This window comes from Malaclemys terrapin, chromosome 9 (assembly GCF_027887155.1).
Source record: "Malaclemys terrapin pileata isolate rMalTer1 chromosome 9, rMalTer1.hap1, whole genome shotgun sequence".
Lineage (NCBI taxonomy): Eukaryota > Metazoa > Chordata > Testudines > Emydidae > Malaclemys > Malaclemys terrapin.
Window position 1 is genome coordinate 27,981,677 of NC_071513.1, and position 18,015 is coordinate 27,999,691.

Here is an 18,015-nt window from a genome sequence, read left to right on the forward strand (position 1 = left end):
TGGAGAAGCAATTCTTTATCAGAAACTGATAAAGTGCTATTATTATTGATTCCACCAGTGTGCCATGAAATCATTTTTGGGCCAAATCCTCCTGGCTTATCCCATACAGATAGTCTCATTGAAGTTACTGAGTAAGGCTTACAGGATTTTGCTCATTATGTCACTAAGATTTGCATTTGATGCCATGTTTTTACCTCAAAGTCTAGACCACAGATGTCTAGAGCATTTGCTGGGAGGGTGCCACTTGCAATATCTTATTTCTTCGCAGACCATCTTACTTATTCATTCACTCATTTACTATTTCTAACACCATCAATTTACAAGGGGGCAGGTCCTGAGAGGTTCTCTTCAGAATTACTACTGCTATTGATGGCACTGTGAGTTTCTAGCATTCAGCCTTCATGGGGTGGTCATGGCAAGAGCAGGAGTGGTGAGCTGGGAGCATCCAGCACCTTGCCTGGTCATGGGCCAGCAAAATAGTTCCAAGGGACTGTGCTAACCACAGCAACTTAAGCAACACTTTAGCTACTCTGTGATATATCAGGGGTTGTTTTGGCCCATGGTCAAGTGGAGGATCGGAGAAGGCATGAGTCTGGCACAATTTAGGATTAAATTAGTAGTTTTAGAATGCAGTAATCAGCTATCAGAAATTTTACATCATTCGGAACGAGATTGGGCTATTGCTGCTGAACTGGGTAATGAGACATCAGAGTAACTGAAATGGGTCATACAGTCCTTCCTTTCTGGTGAAGGTATGAAAACCCTTGGAGAAAACAGAAATTCTGCAGGCACTATGCTGAAAAAAATCAGAACGTCTAATTTTTCCATTCAACCAAGTTGTGTGAGTCCAGGTCAGCTTCAGACGGCAGTACATGATGATGGAGCAAGCTGACCTTCTCTGGCACAGACATGATTTCCTCCAGCAAATTAACCTTTTTCTCACCTACAGAGAGAACAACAAAAACAAAACAAAACAAAAAAACCCACCCATAAATCAACTGGTAAACCTGTTATTTTAGAAAAGAGTGAATTCTTCCAATATACCCTTACATCATTCATATAGACAGAAAAACAATTACAAGCAAATCAGATTCCTTCTTTAATTGATTATGTTCACAAGTCCTCTCTCAAGAAGAAAAGTTGCTCTGGAATCAGCCAATATTCTGATCCCTGGTAAAAGCAACAACATACCCACCCCCTGATTTTCTTTCCTTCAAGCCATCATTCTAATATATGGAAAATGTAAATCTTTGCAATTGCTTCGACCTAAAATAAGACTTTCAGATATGGCGTGCTTAGGTTATCACAGTAAAAAGACCAGCTTAGCTTTTGTAGGTGAAAAGCAAATACAACATATTAATGTTTGTGCTGTTTAAAAAGAGCAATGTAGCTTCCTCAAAGGGGAAGAGAGGAGAGAGAGAGAGAGAGAGCCTATCCAGCACCATGCAATATGGGTCATCATGTCAAGAAACAAGTCCACAGAATGTCAAAGAACATTTGAATTTCCATTTCCCAAGTAGCCAATCCTTTCCTGGGCTGGGAAGAGGAGCTAGGGGAAGGAAGAAAGAAAGCAGCAGGTTACAATTAAAAAACCTCTTGTAATCTCAGTGGTCAATCTTGGCAGTGTTCCAATCATTAGCATAGAGGTTTAACACGAGCAGGGCTAGAGAACAGTCTCTATTGCATGCTTAAAATTGACTTGGAACCTGGCAGAACTTAGCGCTAAGTAAAGCAAAACGAAATGACAGAATTGACATGCCTGAAGTTGATGCAGCAACCCACTTGCTCAATTTAAAATACTAGATTGGTCCACAGTTTCAGTCTTTTACTCATGGATCCTAATCCTAGTCTAATTCACTACATATTCTTCTCCACTAGTTAGCTATTAATTTCCTGAGATGAAAAATGTTCCAACATCAAGCACCAAACCTCATAGAAAATACCTTCCAGTGACACTTGGGATCTTCTCACACGTACTCTGACATAAAAAGCTTTGAGGCTGAACATAACCAGAACTACTTTCATTTTCTTCTTATGGGGTTTCCTGCTTCTTTATGCAGACTCTAGCCTGTCATACCACCTACAGAATGGAGTGCTAGAATGGCTTTCAGATTAATTGCACTGTTTCCAGCATGTAGAACGTTGCAGTTCCACTGTATGCCTCATAGCAGGAGCTGCTGCGTCTTGGTAACTGTCACATATTATAAGGGGGAAAAGGTTGAAGTCAGACTCTTTTCTTATCATCAGAACTGATTTGAATGTAAAATAAAAGTTATATTCAAATGTATACCTAATTAAGAGCTGTTTCTTTGTAAAATGGTTCACATTCACAGACCTCTGTGCTTCAGATGCTGTGGAAATGTGTAGCTCTTGACTTCACACTTAACTAGCCTAGTCATCAGGAAGTTGGCTTGGTGAAACCCTTTTTCATGCTGATCTTTGGGTCGGGAATATGGAGAGGTGGCTTGGCTGTTTTTAAGCTCTAAGAGATTTTGCTTACATTTTAAATAAAGAAAAAAAATCATCAAGTTCAACATTGCCCCTGATTCAGGAGGAGGTCTGCCACAGGGTGGGGCTAAACAATTAGCCATCAGACATGTCACAACTTGCAGTGCTGGCTACATGATCTGCATGTTCAGCAACAGCTTAAAAGGGTCAACATGCAGCTGGGGAAACTCAGTATTTGTTTTTCCGAATTACGTGATTTACTTTTCCCCCCTTACCCAATGATCCTTCTATCTCCATCCCACTCCATCAGCTCGACTACCTCCCTATTCTCTCAATGCATCTGGCCTCCTGGAGTGCAATGTCCCCTCCATAATGTTTTGCTGGCTGCTCTCTGATCCTCTCCTCCATCTGAATTGCCTCTTATAGGCAGGTGGGGGAGCAGGTGGGCTGTCAAAGTCATTAACATGAAGTCTCCACCATTCTTCTGCTCCTAGTGGTCCAATCACAGAGCCCAATTCACCAGTCCATTATTCCAATTCTCACTGCTGTAATGCCAGTGAATGCACTGATTACTCAAGCCAACTGTTGTCGATAAGAAAAAAAAACACTTGTGCCTTTGCTAATTTAAGATGACTAGATTGCACGTGTGCAGTGTCAAGATCTAAGGAGAATGAGTTAAGAATGAGTTTGTCCATGATTGGCAAATGGCAACAAAGTAGCAAAAAAGGCGTCATTATTGTAGTACTTATTGAAAGACAGTAAACTGGGCATAGCATCTGCCATTTAGAAAGAAGCTCCAGAACTTCATTATATAGTTGTGGGGAAAGTCAGGTTTTGGTTCTGCTGAATCAGACTATCAGGCTGTTACTCCTCCTAACTTCTCTTTACATTTCTTCTAGATAGACTGATAAAGCAATTATCAAGGCACATCTCTTATTGGTTGTCATTGCATTTGCCTCCCACATGAGCAACTTCCAAGGTTTTAAGCGGCAGCCACTTTGTCTCTTTGTACCCCCCTTTTTAGGGCTTTTTATAAAAGTCTGGCTGTTAAATAATATTCTGCTCAAAATAAAAGCCAAACGGCAGAAGCCAGATCTCTCTACTGGCATTTGTAAAGCTGTTATATCTCTAGGGGGTTGTGATATTCCCATACTGCAAGTCCCCACACTGCACACCTGACTCTGCTAACACTCCCATTGATCCTATGGTGCTTGATATTAAATGCTTCTCATTGATCCAATGGGATTTTGCCTGAGTCAGGAGTGCAGGACTGAGTCTATAAAGAAAGGTGTATTTAAAATGATCAGCACTCTTTTTTCTCCCTTCACTGTCAACGGCCTTTTCTTATTTCACTGATAATCACTGGGATATCTAAAATTCTGCTTAGTATCTTGATTGCATTGTCTCCCCGTCTCACTTTGGGCTAGTGCATGCATAAAGCCATGGAAGGGTAAATTCAGGGTGGTGCCACATTCCTAGTGGTCCTAATATTTGACAAAGTGCTGTCCCCCAAGATTTTCAGTGGTGACTCATAAATGTGGGGCTTATTTTCCAAAATTGCAGTGCATGCACCTTTTGAAAATCAGCCCCCTTTAGCGTGTCTCACATTGGACATCCAAACACGGAGGCCCCTAAAATCACCTAGTCACCTTTGAAAATCTTAGTCATGAAGTTTATTTTATAAAATGTACATGACTGCGCTGGAACAGGTGTCAACACAAACACCCCTCGGGGGCCAATTGATTGTAAGCTCCTTGGGGCTGGGACCATCCTTTTGTTATGTACAGTGCCTAGTACAACAAGGGCCTGGTCCAGGTGTGAGTCTCCTTAGCACCACTTCAGTACAAATAATGACCAAAATAATAATAGCGTTGTCCTATTACAGTCCACAACCTTATGGAGAAGTTTGCAGTCCCTTTGGGGCAACTAGGACCTTTAGGAAATATACCTACTTAAATTTGGAATTTTTTAATACCAGTCAAATTAATAATGCAGATACAACCATATTTATTGCCTTCAGTTTATAATTACTAATTTTGATTTACTGGAAATGAAAATAACTTTACCCACTATGATCTGCTCAGTCTTTTCATAAAACTTACCCTCAGAGCTTGTTTTCATTTACTGTTTAATCTTTTTTTTCCAATTATAGCGTTCATGCTATTGTTTAGAGGAACTTATACACAGGGATATATAGAGTGCCTCTCCAATTTTCTCTCAGCCTGTGCTTTGAATTGCCTGTTCTTATCTTCTAATTAAAATGACACATGGTGGTCTGGATTGGAAATCCTATTGAATGAAACGACACAAGATGGTCTGGATTGAAATCGTACAAGAGTGCAGCCAAAACTGGAAAGATTTTAACAGTGTCAAGTTACTGATTTCAGATCCTAACGTACTTTGGCTAAGCCGGCTGTTGAACTAATGACCAGAAGATACATAGTGAATAGCCACCAGTGAGACTGCTAATTCCTCCCATGGAGAAAGTGTAAGTAGATCATGTCACACTTTTAGCCTAGTAGTTTGGCAAAGATCCCATATATTTTTTAAAAATATAAACCCTTTCCTCTGTACAATGATGAAAGAAGTGAAAGAGAAAGTATGTTTTGTGCTAAAAAGCTTTAATACACAATATTATAGAATCATAGGACTGGAAGGGACCTGGAGAGGTCATCTAGTCCAGTCCCCTGCATTCATGGCAGGACTAAATATTATCTAGACTATCTCTGACAGGTGTTTATCTAACCTGCTCTTAAAAATCTCCAATGATTCCACAACCTCCCTAAGCAATTTATTCCAGTGCATAAGCATCGTGACAGTTAGGAAGTTTTTCCTAACGTTCAGCCTAAACCTCCCTTGCTGCAATAAGCCCATTGATTCTTGTCCTATCCTCAGAGGTTAAGAAGAACAATTTTTCTCCCTCCTCCTTGTAACAACCTTTTATGTACTTGAAAAGTGTTATGTTCCCTTTCAGTCTTCTCTTTTCCATACTAAACAAACCCAATTTTTTCAATCTTCCCTCATAAGTCATGTTTTCTAATCATGTTTGTTGCTCTTCTCTGGACCTACTCCAATTTGTCCATATCTTTCATTAAATGTGGCACCCAGAACTGGACACAATACTCCCGTTGAGGCCTAATCAGTGCTGAGTAGAGCTGAAGAATTACTTCTCGTGTTTTGCTTACAACACTCCTGCTAATCCATCCCAGAATGATATTCGCTTTTTTTTGCAACAGTGCTACACTGTTGACTCATATTTAGCTTGTGGTCCACTATGATCCCCAGATCCTTTCCCACAGTACTCCTTCCTAAGCAATCATTTCCCATTTTGTATGTGTGCAACTGATGCTTCGTTCCTAAATTGAGTGCTTTGAATTTGTCCTTATTGAATCATAAATAAATCATAGATCATAATTAAGAGCTTATCAAGTAAATAAAAGACACACAAAGTGAGTATTCACCCATGAAAGCTTATGCTCCAATACGTCTGTTAGTCTATAAGGTGCCACAGGACTCTTTGTCGCTTTTTACAGTTCTGTTTGTGCACTTCTTGTGGGACACTGGGGGAAACAAGTTATTCAGTTCAAACTACAACATGAACATTGACTCGGATTGGAGCTGGAATGAACATTTGCAATTAGATAGGTTTTTTTAAATGAAAAATGTCTTTGCAACTGAAGGAAAAACTGAACAATGTTCATTTTTTTTTTTTTTTTTTTTTTCCATTTTCTGATTAAACAAAAACCAAAAACTGTTCAGGCTTTTGTTTGTTTGGTTTTGGTTTTTGTCTCTCGGTATGCTTACACCTCAGCATAAGCCCGAACTAGAGCCCAGACTCCAATCTAACCCCCTATGCATCTATACTGCAATTGCACTAACCCATGGCTCAGACTCAGGGTCCCAAGACTCTACAGGGCTGGAGGGTCTGAGGTCGAGTTAAGCTGTGACACAGGGTCTGAGCTCTATTGCTTTGCAGTGTAGATGCAGCCACTTGACTTGGGTTCCGGGAGTCAGACAGAATTACACAGCTTCCTTAGTGCTCTCTATCCCAACAATCTGCAACCCAGTCTATTGAAAAAGGAAGCCATCCCACCTTTGTGAACAGAGGCAGCTCAGGTCAGTTTTACCCCATTATCTTCTGATCACTAATCGGCAAGTGCACTATCAAAGAGCCTCCTGGGTTTTCAGTGGAGAGCAAACCGTGAGCTGCTTCCTGGTCACAGGAGCACAGCCAGATTTTGGTGAGTCTCTGGTGCAAGGCCAGTAAAACTGTGGACTTCAGCAAAAGCACCAGGAATGACCTCGAATACTAGCAGATAGCTAAAAGCTGACAGCTTGGCAGATTTCCTGACAGGTGATCAAAATGCAGGGAGAGTATTAAGAGACTGAAAAACGAGTACCAGAAGACCAGGGACAAGAACTGCATTTTGGGCAACTTGCCAATGACATACCAATTTTATGATGTCTTTGACCGGGTCCTGGGCTCTGTGCCCAGCATAGAGGCAACTGTGCTTCATGATGACCTAATGAGCTGGGATGGAGCCCCTGAATCCAGCCTGGGGACTGATGGGAGCCAGCAGCAGGTCCCCCGTCATGAGCATGGAGTGACTCTTTTAATGAAACCAGTGCCAAAGCAGGCTGTGGATCAGGAGATCAGAAGAGCTGTCTGATTTCACACACTCACATCCCCACCTCCGAGGAACAACCCACTGCCGAGCCTGCAGAGAACCTGGTGGAGACAGAAGCTGCCCCAGAGCCCAGTAAGTGTATTATTACAGTAATGGGAGGGATTTCTGCTGTAAGAAGCAATGCAAAAATGGTAAGCCCCAGCTACCAACATTTGGCCACTAATGGATTGTACAACCATACCGAGGTGTCTCCATGTCCACCAAGTAGAGTTCAAAATGGGAGCTTTGAACGTCAAACATTCATAAATAGCTGTATAGGATACTGTTCAGTCACAGAGGTTTGCTACGGTCATTCTTGTTTTCCTGTCAGTAATTAGAAATTTGCCACTCTGTAATCACTCCTGCTGGGTCTCTGCCATCACCTGTAAACAGTGAACTGAGTGTGTGTGTTTGGGAAACAGTCTTCTCTTTCCAAATCCAGTCCATGTCAGTTAGACGTGATCCATGCCAGGGTGGAGTACAGATTTCAGCATGTTTGCATGCAGCAATAACGGGAAGCCATGTGTGAGCTAAAACAGTGTCATGTTAATTCTCTCCTGGATTCTGACCCAAACCTGGCTACTGATAGCTGCAAACTTTTCCCAAAGTGGGAACTCCAGCTAGTCAGTCACATTGCAGGGAAGGTTGTATTTTCCAGACCTCCCCTGGATAGCTGACTAGTCCACCCCACTTGCAAATGTTCTGTTCGGGCACTATTTGTTTGAATACTTCAGCTGCATATAGTGCAGGTTTCCCTCCAGGAGCTTGGAATAACATCTCCCTCTGCCAATAGGGCACCACAGCAACAGTTACGGCTTCCAAAATATGAAAGGCCTGAAAAGGCAGAAAAAGCCTTTTGCAGCAAGGTCACTAAACACCCCCCTTCCATATGGCAATTAGTTATGATTTTTTTATGAAACAGAATAAAGGTTATAATTTGAAACTTACCATTGTCTCTGCACTACTGTAGCTGCAATTAACAAGGTTCTGTCCAGAGACAATATGAGGACTGAAGCAGTGTATAGGTTCACTTTAGAACTATTGCATTTTATGTCCTTGAGATGCCACAATAATTAATTCTGTGCTCCTTCACTGAGCTACTTTAAACAATAACCCTCTGTTCCTTGTCCTGTTTCAGGACCCTAAACCTCTACTGCCTGCTATTCTTCAGGAACTCGATCCCTGGCCCAACGTACTTCATGGACTGTTCCAAAAGGAAGTGTTTCTGTGATGAAGTTACGGTCAATGTTCTTGAGAGGGCAGGGGCAGTACCAGAAGAAGACTGGGACAAGGGCAAGCTGACAGCAGGAGGAAAGCCTGTGGCTCGCCACCCAGGTGGAGGACAGGGCTTGAGGGAGGGAGCTGGCACTTGCAAAGCAGATCCTGGACCAGGACAGCAGCCAAGGGAGGGGGACAGAGCTCAACAGAAAGAACTGTTCCAGCAACTCCTGTCTATAATGGCTGCAAGAGCACTGACGCCTGCTGCCTTTCCCTACACCATGGCATGATGTCCCAGCAATGTACCCTCAGCCCAGCAGTAGCTTAGACATCTCCAGGTCGCAGAGCCGCCCGGGGGGGGCAAGTGGGGCAATTTGCCCCTGGCCCTGCAGGGGCCCTGCGAGCCCTGGCCTGGTGGCGGTCTGGGTCTTTGGCAGCATTTCAGCGGTGGGGGCCCTTCAGTGCTGCCTAAGATGCAGAGCAACTGAAGGGCCCCCCACCGTGGAAATGCCCCGCGAGCCCTGTCCCGGCGGTGGTCCAGGTCTTTGGTGGCATTTCGGCGGCGGGTGCCCTTCAGCGCTGCTGAAGGGCTCAGCGACTGAAGGGCCCCCTGCCGCCGAAATGCCACCGAACACCCGGGCCGCCGCCAGGTGAGTACAAGTGCTGCAGCTCCCCGGCTTTGCCCCAGGCCCCCTGAATCCTCTGGGCGGCCCTGCCAGGTCGGGGCAGCCCATGCATTCAGGACTCATGAGTGGCTGGGCAGGGTAACTAAACACTGTGCATCCTTCCTTCTTCCATTCTTCTTGGTACCCTCCCTCCTCCCCTCACTGCCAAGCGAGGGGTAGATGTTTAAAGAAGGGAAAGGAGAACATGGAACCAGGGGACATGTAGCAGGGCGATTGTGGGGCCTATTAACAATTTCCTGCCCTTTCTTTTTGAGTGTGTAGTTTTCTAATGGTAGCTGGCCTGGCCAAGACGGTGGGAGTGGTTTACTGTTTTAAGATATGTTTACAAATAAAGCATGTCATGTTTTCAAGACAGTTTATTGCTATCACTGAATCACATTGTACAATCACTATTCGAGATAATAACAGTAAAAACATGTTCAGGAGCAATTAGGCATTAGTGAGCAAATTGTAGTCCTCTATTTAGCTAGATACGGCAATTCACATGTCAATAAATTCCATCTGTACAGCCATTGTGCCCCCCAACCAAATTCTTTATTCATCATGTCATTCACATTTACATTGCAGGGCAATCAAGACCACCTCCTCCCAAGCACTGCCCCTCCTACCCCCAAATAAATGAGCCAGTTTTCTTTCCCATACACATTCATACAGGTGCTATTCTCCCTCTTCCATTGGGCCATGTGAGTCCATAATGTTTGAACATAAAGCATCCCTCACTTTTGCTGCTTCGGTGCAACCAGCTCCTGCAGTGGTAGCAGCACTTTCTGGCTGAGGGTACCAATCCAGCGTTCCCTTGCTGTCAGGTCTATTCAGTGGGAAATGGCTCACCTCTGGGCTTCACAAAGGTTGTGAAAAGCACAGCAAGCCAGAGCAATGCGGACAACTTTAATGGCACTGGCATCCAGATGGGTTTGTAAACACTTCCAACGTGATTTTAATCTGCCAAAAGCACATTCAACAGCCATGCTACACCTTCTGAGAGAGTAAATTAAACCTTTCTTTGCCAGGGCCTCTGAAATCAGGGTATGGTTTTATGAGCTAAAGCAACAGGAGGTACATGGGGTTCTGCAAAATAACAGTGGGGACAGTAACACCATTTATGTCAATGTCATTTGCGGGGAAGTGTCTCAGCCTATCTATGAATGTAGACTCCCAAATGGCAGAAAACTCTGGCACTGTGAACTTTTCCTGTACAGCCTACATTGACATGCATAAATCTGCCTCTGTGGTCCACTAGTACCTGCATAACAATGGAGTAGTTCTCTTTGCAGTTTATGTACTCAGGTGCTCCTTTAGGAGGGCAAACTATGGGCACATGAGTCCCATCAATAGCCCTGCCACAGTTAGGAAACTGCATTCTTTCAAAGCCAAGACTTACCACAGGGATATCTTTAATGCCCGCCATGTTGGGGTAAACCACATGCCTCATTGCCTCAGAAACCTCCACCACCACTTTACCCACAGTCGACTTTCTCTGTGGAAAAATGAAAGGGTGGAGGAGGGGAAAATAAGGATAGAAAGGGGGTAAAAAAATCCAAAACCTGGAATCCAAAATATTTTTGAGTTTCTATTTTGGAAAAAATCTACAAAAAAAAATTCTAACAATAAAAGATTTTCTTTTTGTTTGAAAATGTTCAGTGAAAATATATAGCATTTTTAGTAGTTATCTTTTCGATATATGAGCTCAGAGATTACAAACAATACATTCATGTAATTGTTCCATAGAGAGGAAAAATAATGTTGAATGAAAATAAAACTCAGGAAGCCAGGGCAAAACCATGAAATTAATAAGGAGGTCACTCAAGGGAGTTTTTCTGATGTCTTTCTCTCTGTAAAATAATGCAAGAACCATATGAGAAAAAAAAGAACAACAAGACCAATATACATACAGGAAGTCTCAAAATTGTAAATGTAGTTGAAATATCCTGATAATGGATAACAAATAGTGTGGGAGGAAGCAAATTTGAAGGTGATAGACTGTTTAAGAGTTTGTAAAGGATTCAGACAAGAGAAAATCATCTTGTAAAGGAAAGCCTGCAGATCCCTAAGCACCTGTTTCATGGGCTGCATTCCCGGGTAATAAACAGGTGAGCACGCCATGATTCTAAAGCTAAAATGGTTCTATATTAAGAGACGTGTTTTCAGAGATGCCACAACAGCAGCTAGCATTCCTGCCATGTACACACAGACTAACTTCCTGGTGCCTCTTCCAAATTATTCTTTCCTGCAATCTATCCAACATGCAAGGAGGAATGGAGTGTTTCTGCACAGGGTTTCTGATGCTTTAGACCTGCAGACAGCTTTACCTCTTCTTTGAACAACTAAGGCTGTAACAAAGTTAATAAAGGAGGAAAATAGCACAATGAAGAGACAGTAAAGAAATCAAAAGGGCTTGAGGGGAAAAATCCACAAGCTACTACTAGTAAAAGATGTTAACTTCCTAAACATTGGCCCCATCCCAGCAAAGCACTTAATGACATGATTCATAGACTATTCATGTGTTTGAAGTTAAGCACATGCTTAAGTGCTTTACTGGGACAGAGTCATAATGGGACACTAAAACTGGGAAGAAAAAAAATGAGCAACAAATTTGTGGCCTTTGCATATGACTTACATAGGGAGTAATTCTAGATTTTGATTTATGTAACAATTGTGCTATAACTAGTGATGCAGAAGTGGCAGGAGAACCATCTAAACAACTAGGACTGTAATCTAGTTAAGGATTTCATTGGGATTAATGTTCAACTAAGAAACTGAGAAAACAAGAAGATTGGATTTCAGCAGAGCAAAATTTGGAAGAATGCAGGAAGTGCAGGGTGAAATTGAACAGGATAAAGCAGTGGAGGGAAAGGACACAAAGGGGAAATAGAAAGTGTTCAAAGATAAATTAATGTATGCCCAAGGGTTATGCAAGCCATCTAGCAATATGCACACCATCTAGCAATAATTGCACAAGGAATTTTTTTTCAAAGGGGGCCAGTGTGAAGGAACAGAGAAATGTAAGAGTAATCAAGGGTGAGAAAGAGGCAGACATGGGTTATAAAACATCAAATGCAGAGCAGGATAGGAATGATTGCATAATAAAGTTAAGAGAGCATAAAAAAGTGATAAGAAAAGCAAAGGCAGAGAATGAAAGGAAACTTTTAGAAGAGGATAACATGAAATTATAACAGATTTTTCAGGTGCTGTACATAAACAACAAGAGGCCAGCAAAGCAGATCATAGGACTTCTTAGAGGAAGGGAAAAGTGATTTATTAGCTGAAGAATTATAAACTGCTGAGAGACTGCATTTTTTATTTATTGGTGTTCAAAAAGATGGGAGGACAGATAACAGAATCACACCTCCTCAGAGAGAAAGAAGACATATAGGAGGTATCATGACAAGGCCTAACAATGTGAAGTACTTATTATTATTTATAATTGAATCAGGAATAAGACACCATTGTACAAGGTACTGTACAAACATGTAGGAAGAGACAATCCCTTCCCTAGGAATTTATAATCTAAGGCCTCCATCCTGCAAACTTTTTGGTGTAAGTGGACTCCTGTGGCCAAACAGAACCCCATTGACTTCGGTGGGATTCCATGCAGGCATAGGAATCTACCTACATGAATTAGATTGCTGCAAGTGATGCTGTAGTGGAATCTTTGGCAAAAGGTAAAGTACCAATGTTGTTAACTCTTGCAAATTTCTCTTAAATTCCCAGGTACTGGAATCATGTGAGTACATGAGAATCTCAGCTTTCATTTAAAAATTAAGTTGTTAGTCTCCATAGTTGCAGAGAAAAGTTTGAAAACACAAACCCTAAAAGATAAAAAACTAGAAGTCAAATGAAAACAACCAAAGATTAAGTTCTAAAAATAATAATGATTTTTTGGTGCATGACTAACTGGCAATACTGATGATCTGGACAGAGTCTAATGAGAGCTATGTTAAAAACAAACACTAAAGATAACTCAAGAAGCTCCAAATCATAAACTTGATTTTAATGCTAATGAAAAATGGAATTTGCGTTTTGGTCTGCAGTCACTAAAGTTTGTGGTCATCCTGGTCTCGTCTGTAAATGAACTCTAAATTCATGGCTCAGTTTCCTACATCTCCTGCTCTCATGAGTTTCACACTTGAGGCAGATGTTCTATTGTTCCAGTAGTCTGTAATTGTCATAGGAGGTCATGACAGAGATCATATGTGAGCTTTTAATTTTCTTTCTTCCAGCCACAACCTATTCTCTCACCCTGAAAGAATTTTTTCAAAGAAGTCTGGCATCCTACTTCCACTCAAACACATCGTCTTGCAGAGCTTTGAAGAAACCTCCTCCCCACAGTTAAATTAGCTTTGGATTGCATCATTTCTTTTTGATGAAAGTGAAAGTTTACTCGGAAGTAGAGATGGACCTGAACTGATGATCTCCTGGATCTGAAAAAACACACAAACTTTGAGGAAGGGTTTGGAATTCAAACGAGGATCCAAACTTCACTGATGGTGTCTCTCTTTCTCGCTCTGAGTCAAATTTTCTGACTGGGGCCCATTTCTTCTGAGAAGGGGCTAGAACTGAAAACATACAAAATGAAACTGGACATTTTTGCACAGCACTAGCCAGGAGTATTCAAGCAAATTCAATCTTCTTCTGTATTATTGCTGGAATTTTTCCTCGATGAAGGGCCTAACAATATCATGGCACAATCCTTCAAACATAGACCAAGACAGCAGTTCTAACTAATCATGTAGTGCTTGGTTGTTTTTACTTGCTGAATTTCCCATGGTGTAGCATCTCCATGGAGCTGTGCATTCAAATCATTGATGATTACATGATGTTAGGTTACAATTTAGTTCAGCTAGTGTTTAAGGAAGATGAATATAACAATGGTACCGATTCCAATAACTTCCTTTCTTACACCTCAGTGTGAAACCTCTTAGGGTAACAAAAAGTCATTCCCAATACAAAGGAGGACTTCTCTCTTTTCATCTGTGAAACGTTGCTTGGTGTTTTCTCATTTTCTCCCATTTGTTTTCCCCACCGAATTTTTGGGTGCTAGATAGCTAGCAAATATGCCAGATTTGTTTGACTGAGGAAGTGTTGGAAGAGAAGAGGGAGAGAAACAAACTCAGCTTGCCGTAAGAAAGTGCAACTCTAGCTGAAGTCAATGGGAATTGTGCCCGCTCATGCCAACCTGAGTTTGGCTGAGAGAGAAAGAGAGAGAAGTCAACATTACAGTTTATATGATCCCTTCTCACTAGGAGCAGGTGAACTCATTTTACCTTACTTTGAGCCATCTCCATTACTGTAGTTTGACCCAAGCATTATTGGGTTTATGTTCCATCTCAGAGTCTGTGAGAAAAGGAACAGATCAAAAAGAGAGGAACAACCAAATGGAAAAAAACATATCCATGGTACATTAGATACAAGGCACTCACTTGCGCCATTTGGCTATTATGGCAGGGGCTGATGTTCTGCTAGCCTTAATACATAGCACACTTTTCCTTTCAGCTAGGAAAAAAAGGGGGGGGGAGGGTGTAATTCAATCACATTTGAAAGAACATGGAAGATAAATTACAGGAAAAAGTTTCACAAAATTAGACTTGTGGTTAAACACAAAATATAATTTAAATGATCCACAAAACCTCAAATTCTTCAAAGATCACCTATCCCTTCCTTTCACTGTTCTCTTACGCTACAGAAAGTACTCCCTATTCCTTATGAGAATACACTTGGAGCACCATCAGGCAATTATTCTCAAGTACACTTCTCTGGCAGTGCAAGGCTGAGATTAGCACATTTACTAAAAATTATGTTGGTAGCACTTTGTCTAGACAATGTAGATATGTCAGTACCAGCAGATCTGGAAATTGGGGATAAGCAATAGATGGTTATACTAAACTTCCCCTTCTCACTGCTGCCAAATGAAATGAGAGGAAATATTAAACCTACTATAATTCTCCTCCAACCACCAGCATTCCTACTGCTCTATTGATATACATCTACCGTAGTAAATTGAATTCATTTGCATTTGTGTTGACTAACTATCTAAACTCAGTTGTGTTAGCATTAATGGTAATTTAATATAAATGGGCCAAATTCTGCCTCTGCTTCTATCTGCCTCAGTTTTGTGTCTCAATAGCTAAAGAAACACAGAAAAAAGATACAGATATTACCATGAAAATCACACTTACAACATCAAAATGATTTTTCTTTTAAATTGGGAATTAAATATAATTATTTTTATCTTATATGCACTTTTATGCTTAACAAATAAACGTGACCCGTCTTTTAAGCTTTGTATTTCCTTTCTGCAGCCACTAGAGGGAGAAATCTGTTACTGGAATCTCATGGCTTCTAGTCTATTTTTGGAACAGCATCAGAAATATTACTGTTACATGAAAAATCTTGTCTCCTGTGTGGTAAGCATGAATAACACAATAAATAGCATCTAAAAACAAAGTGAAATACACTTTTTTTTTTTTTTTACAAACTCCAAATAAAATCCTCAAGCCTTGCAAATTTAAACACTATGTTAATTGTTCTTGCTTTGCCTGTATTACAAATCTTTCTATTGTGTTTATTCCCATTGCATCCAGGGGCTGGGAGTCCAAATAGGAAGAAACCAGTGTACTGGTTTTCCATCAATATACAAACAAAGGTTGGATTCTAGTACCTTAAACCAATAATGATGAAAATACCATAAAATTATCTATTAGCACTAAGGGGCATTGGAAATCCACTTTCGACTGAAAATAAACCTAAGCAGTGACATTTTTGTTTAAATAACTTGGACATTATAAATTCCTGGATGTACAACCCTCCTTTTATTCCAGCCACAAGAAAGAGACTTGTATTGGTTAAGGAACTTGCTTGTATTGTTGTACCTTAAATTCTTCAAAGAGAATAATTATCACGAGTATCTCATGCTGACAAGGCCATTTTGGTATGAAAAGTTATTGAGACAAAATTTTCAAACTTGGGTTGCCCAAAGTTGGCACTTAAATCCACACTTCAGTGTCTAAAGAAGAAGAGGTCTGAGAATCAGAGTGCTGGGTCACCACGACTGCCATTGAAGTGCTCCTTCCAATTAACTGGATTGCTGATGGCTAGCGATGCGCAATTGACCCTGGCTTCATACACTAGATACAGATAAAAGGCCTCCTTATGGGCCATTTTTCCTTGTAACGAAGGAGAATTTATGAGATCAAGGCCTGGTCTATGTTCCTTCGCTTAGATGTACATAGTTCCTCTTGTTGGGCCTTAGTTCCTTAGAATCATAGAAGATTAGGGTAGGAAGAGACCCCAGGACCAACACCAACACCAACTAAGTCATCCCAGCCAGGGCTTTGTCAAGCCGGGTCTTTAAAATCTCTAAGGATGGAGATTCCACCATCTCCCTAGGTAACCCATTCCAGTGCTTCACCACCCTCCTAGTAAAATAGTGTTTCCTAATATCCAACCTAGACCTCCCCCACTGCAACTTGAGACCGTTGCACCATGTTCTGTCATCTGCCACCACTGGGAACAGCCTAGCTCCATCCTCTTTGGAACCCCACTTCAGGTAGTTGAAGGCTGCTATCAAATCCCCCCTCACTCTTCTCTTCTGCAGACTTAGTTCCTAGTTCCCTCAACCTCTCCTCGTAAGTCATGTGCCCCAGCCCCCTAATCATTTTCGTTGCCCTTCACTGGACTCTCTCCAATTTGTTCACATCCCTTCTGTAGTGGGGGGACCAAAACTGGACACAATACTCCAGGTGTGGCCTCACCAGTGCTGAATAGAGGGGAATAATCACTTCCCTTGATCTGTTGGAAATGCTCCTACTAATACAGTCCAGTATGCCATTAGCCTTCTTGGCAACAAGGGCACACTGCTGACTCATATCCAGCTTCTCGTCCACTGTAATCCCCAGGTCCTTTTCTGCAGAACTGCTGCTTAACCAGTCAGTCCCCAGTCTATAGCGGTGCATGGGATTCTTCCTTCCTAAGTGCAGGACTTTGCACTTGGCCCTGTTGAACCTTTATCAGATTTCTTTTGGCCGAATCCTCCAATTTGTCTAGATCACTCTGGACCCTATCCCTATCCTCCAGCATATCTACCTCTCCCCCCAACTTAGTGTCATCTGCGAACTTGCTGAGGGTGCAATTTATCCCATCGTCCAGATCGTTAATGAAGATGTTGAACAAAACTGGCCTCAGCATCCCCAGTGGCTCCTGCTCTGCATGGGAACAGATTCCCACATTGCAGATCTCAAGGGAATGCAGGGGAACTGTGTTAGAGTCATTCCCCTCCCCCCCCCCCCCAAAAAAAAAAAAAACTAAAAGCAAATAGAACAGCAGGAACAGGAGAGCATTCTCACATCTGCCTTACACTAAGTGAATGGATCTGGACCTAGGCTACTTTGATACCATTATTATAAATCAACTGGGTAACTATAATTGTTGCTGAAAGGTCCTATATTTATATTTATTGGTTCAGGGGCCTACAAAAATGCAATATTCTCTCTGTGCCATCCAAATGATTTTTTTCAGAGGTTGTGTGTTGGAAAACTTTAGAAGGTCTTCCAGCCATTTGTTTATTAAAAGCTATTCCAAAGTAATTTTTCATTCTAAAAGGATTTCCACCAGGCCTTAAGAAGTTATGGTGTATGCAGTAAGTATGCCATTCACAAACATTTCCTTTAATTGCAAAGTTTCTCTATGCCAGAATCTGTTCTACACTGATTCCACAATATGCACTCCCCATAAACCTGAATTACAGGCGAGGCTTCATTTTAAGTATGAACTATTAAATGAGGTCCTAATAGTTAAATCAGTCCATTGTCATTACAGTAGTGTAACTCGGGTTGGCAGACCCCAGCCTCAGTGATGTCACCGTCACCATTTATACTTGGCTATGGTAGTGAACAGAGCCCAATTTGTATGAATTAGCTTTGATCGATTAAAGGTATTAACATTTTTTTTATCCTGGATCAGTTTGAATTATCGGCTGCTTTTTAGTGTTTTAAAAATGC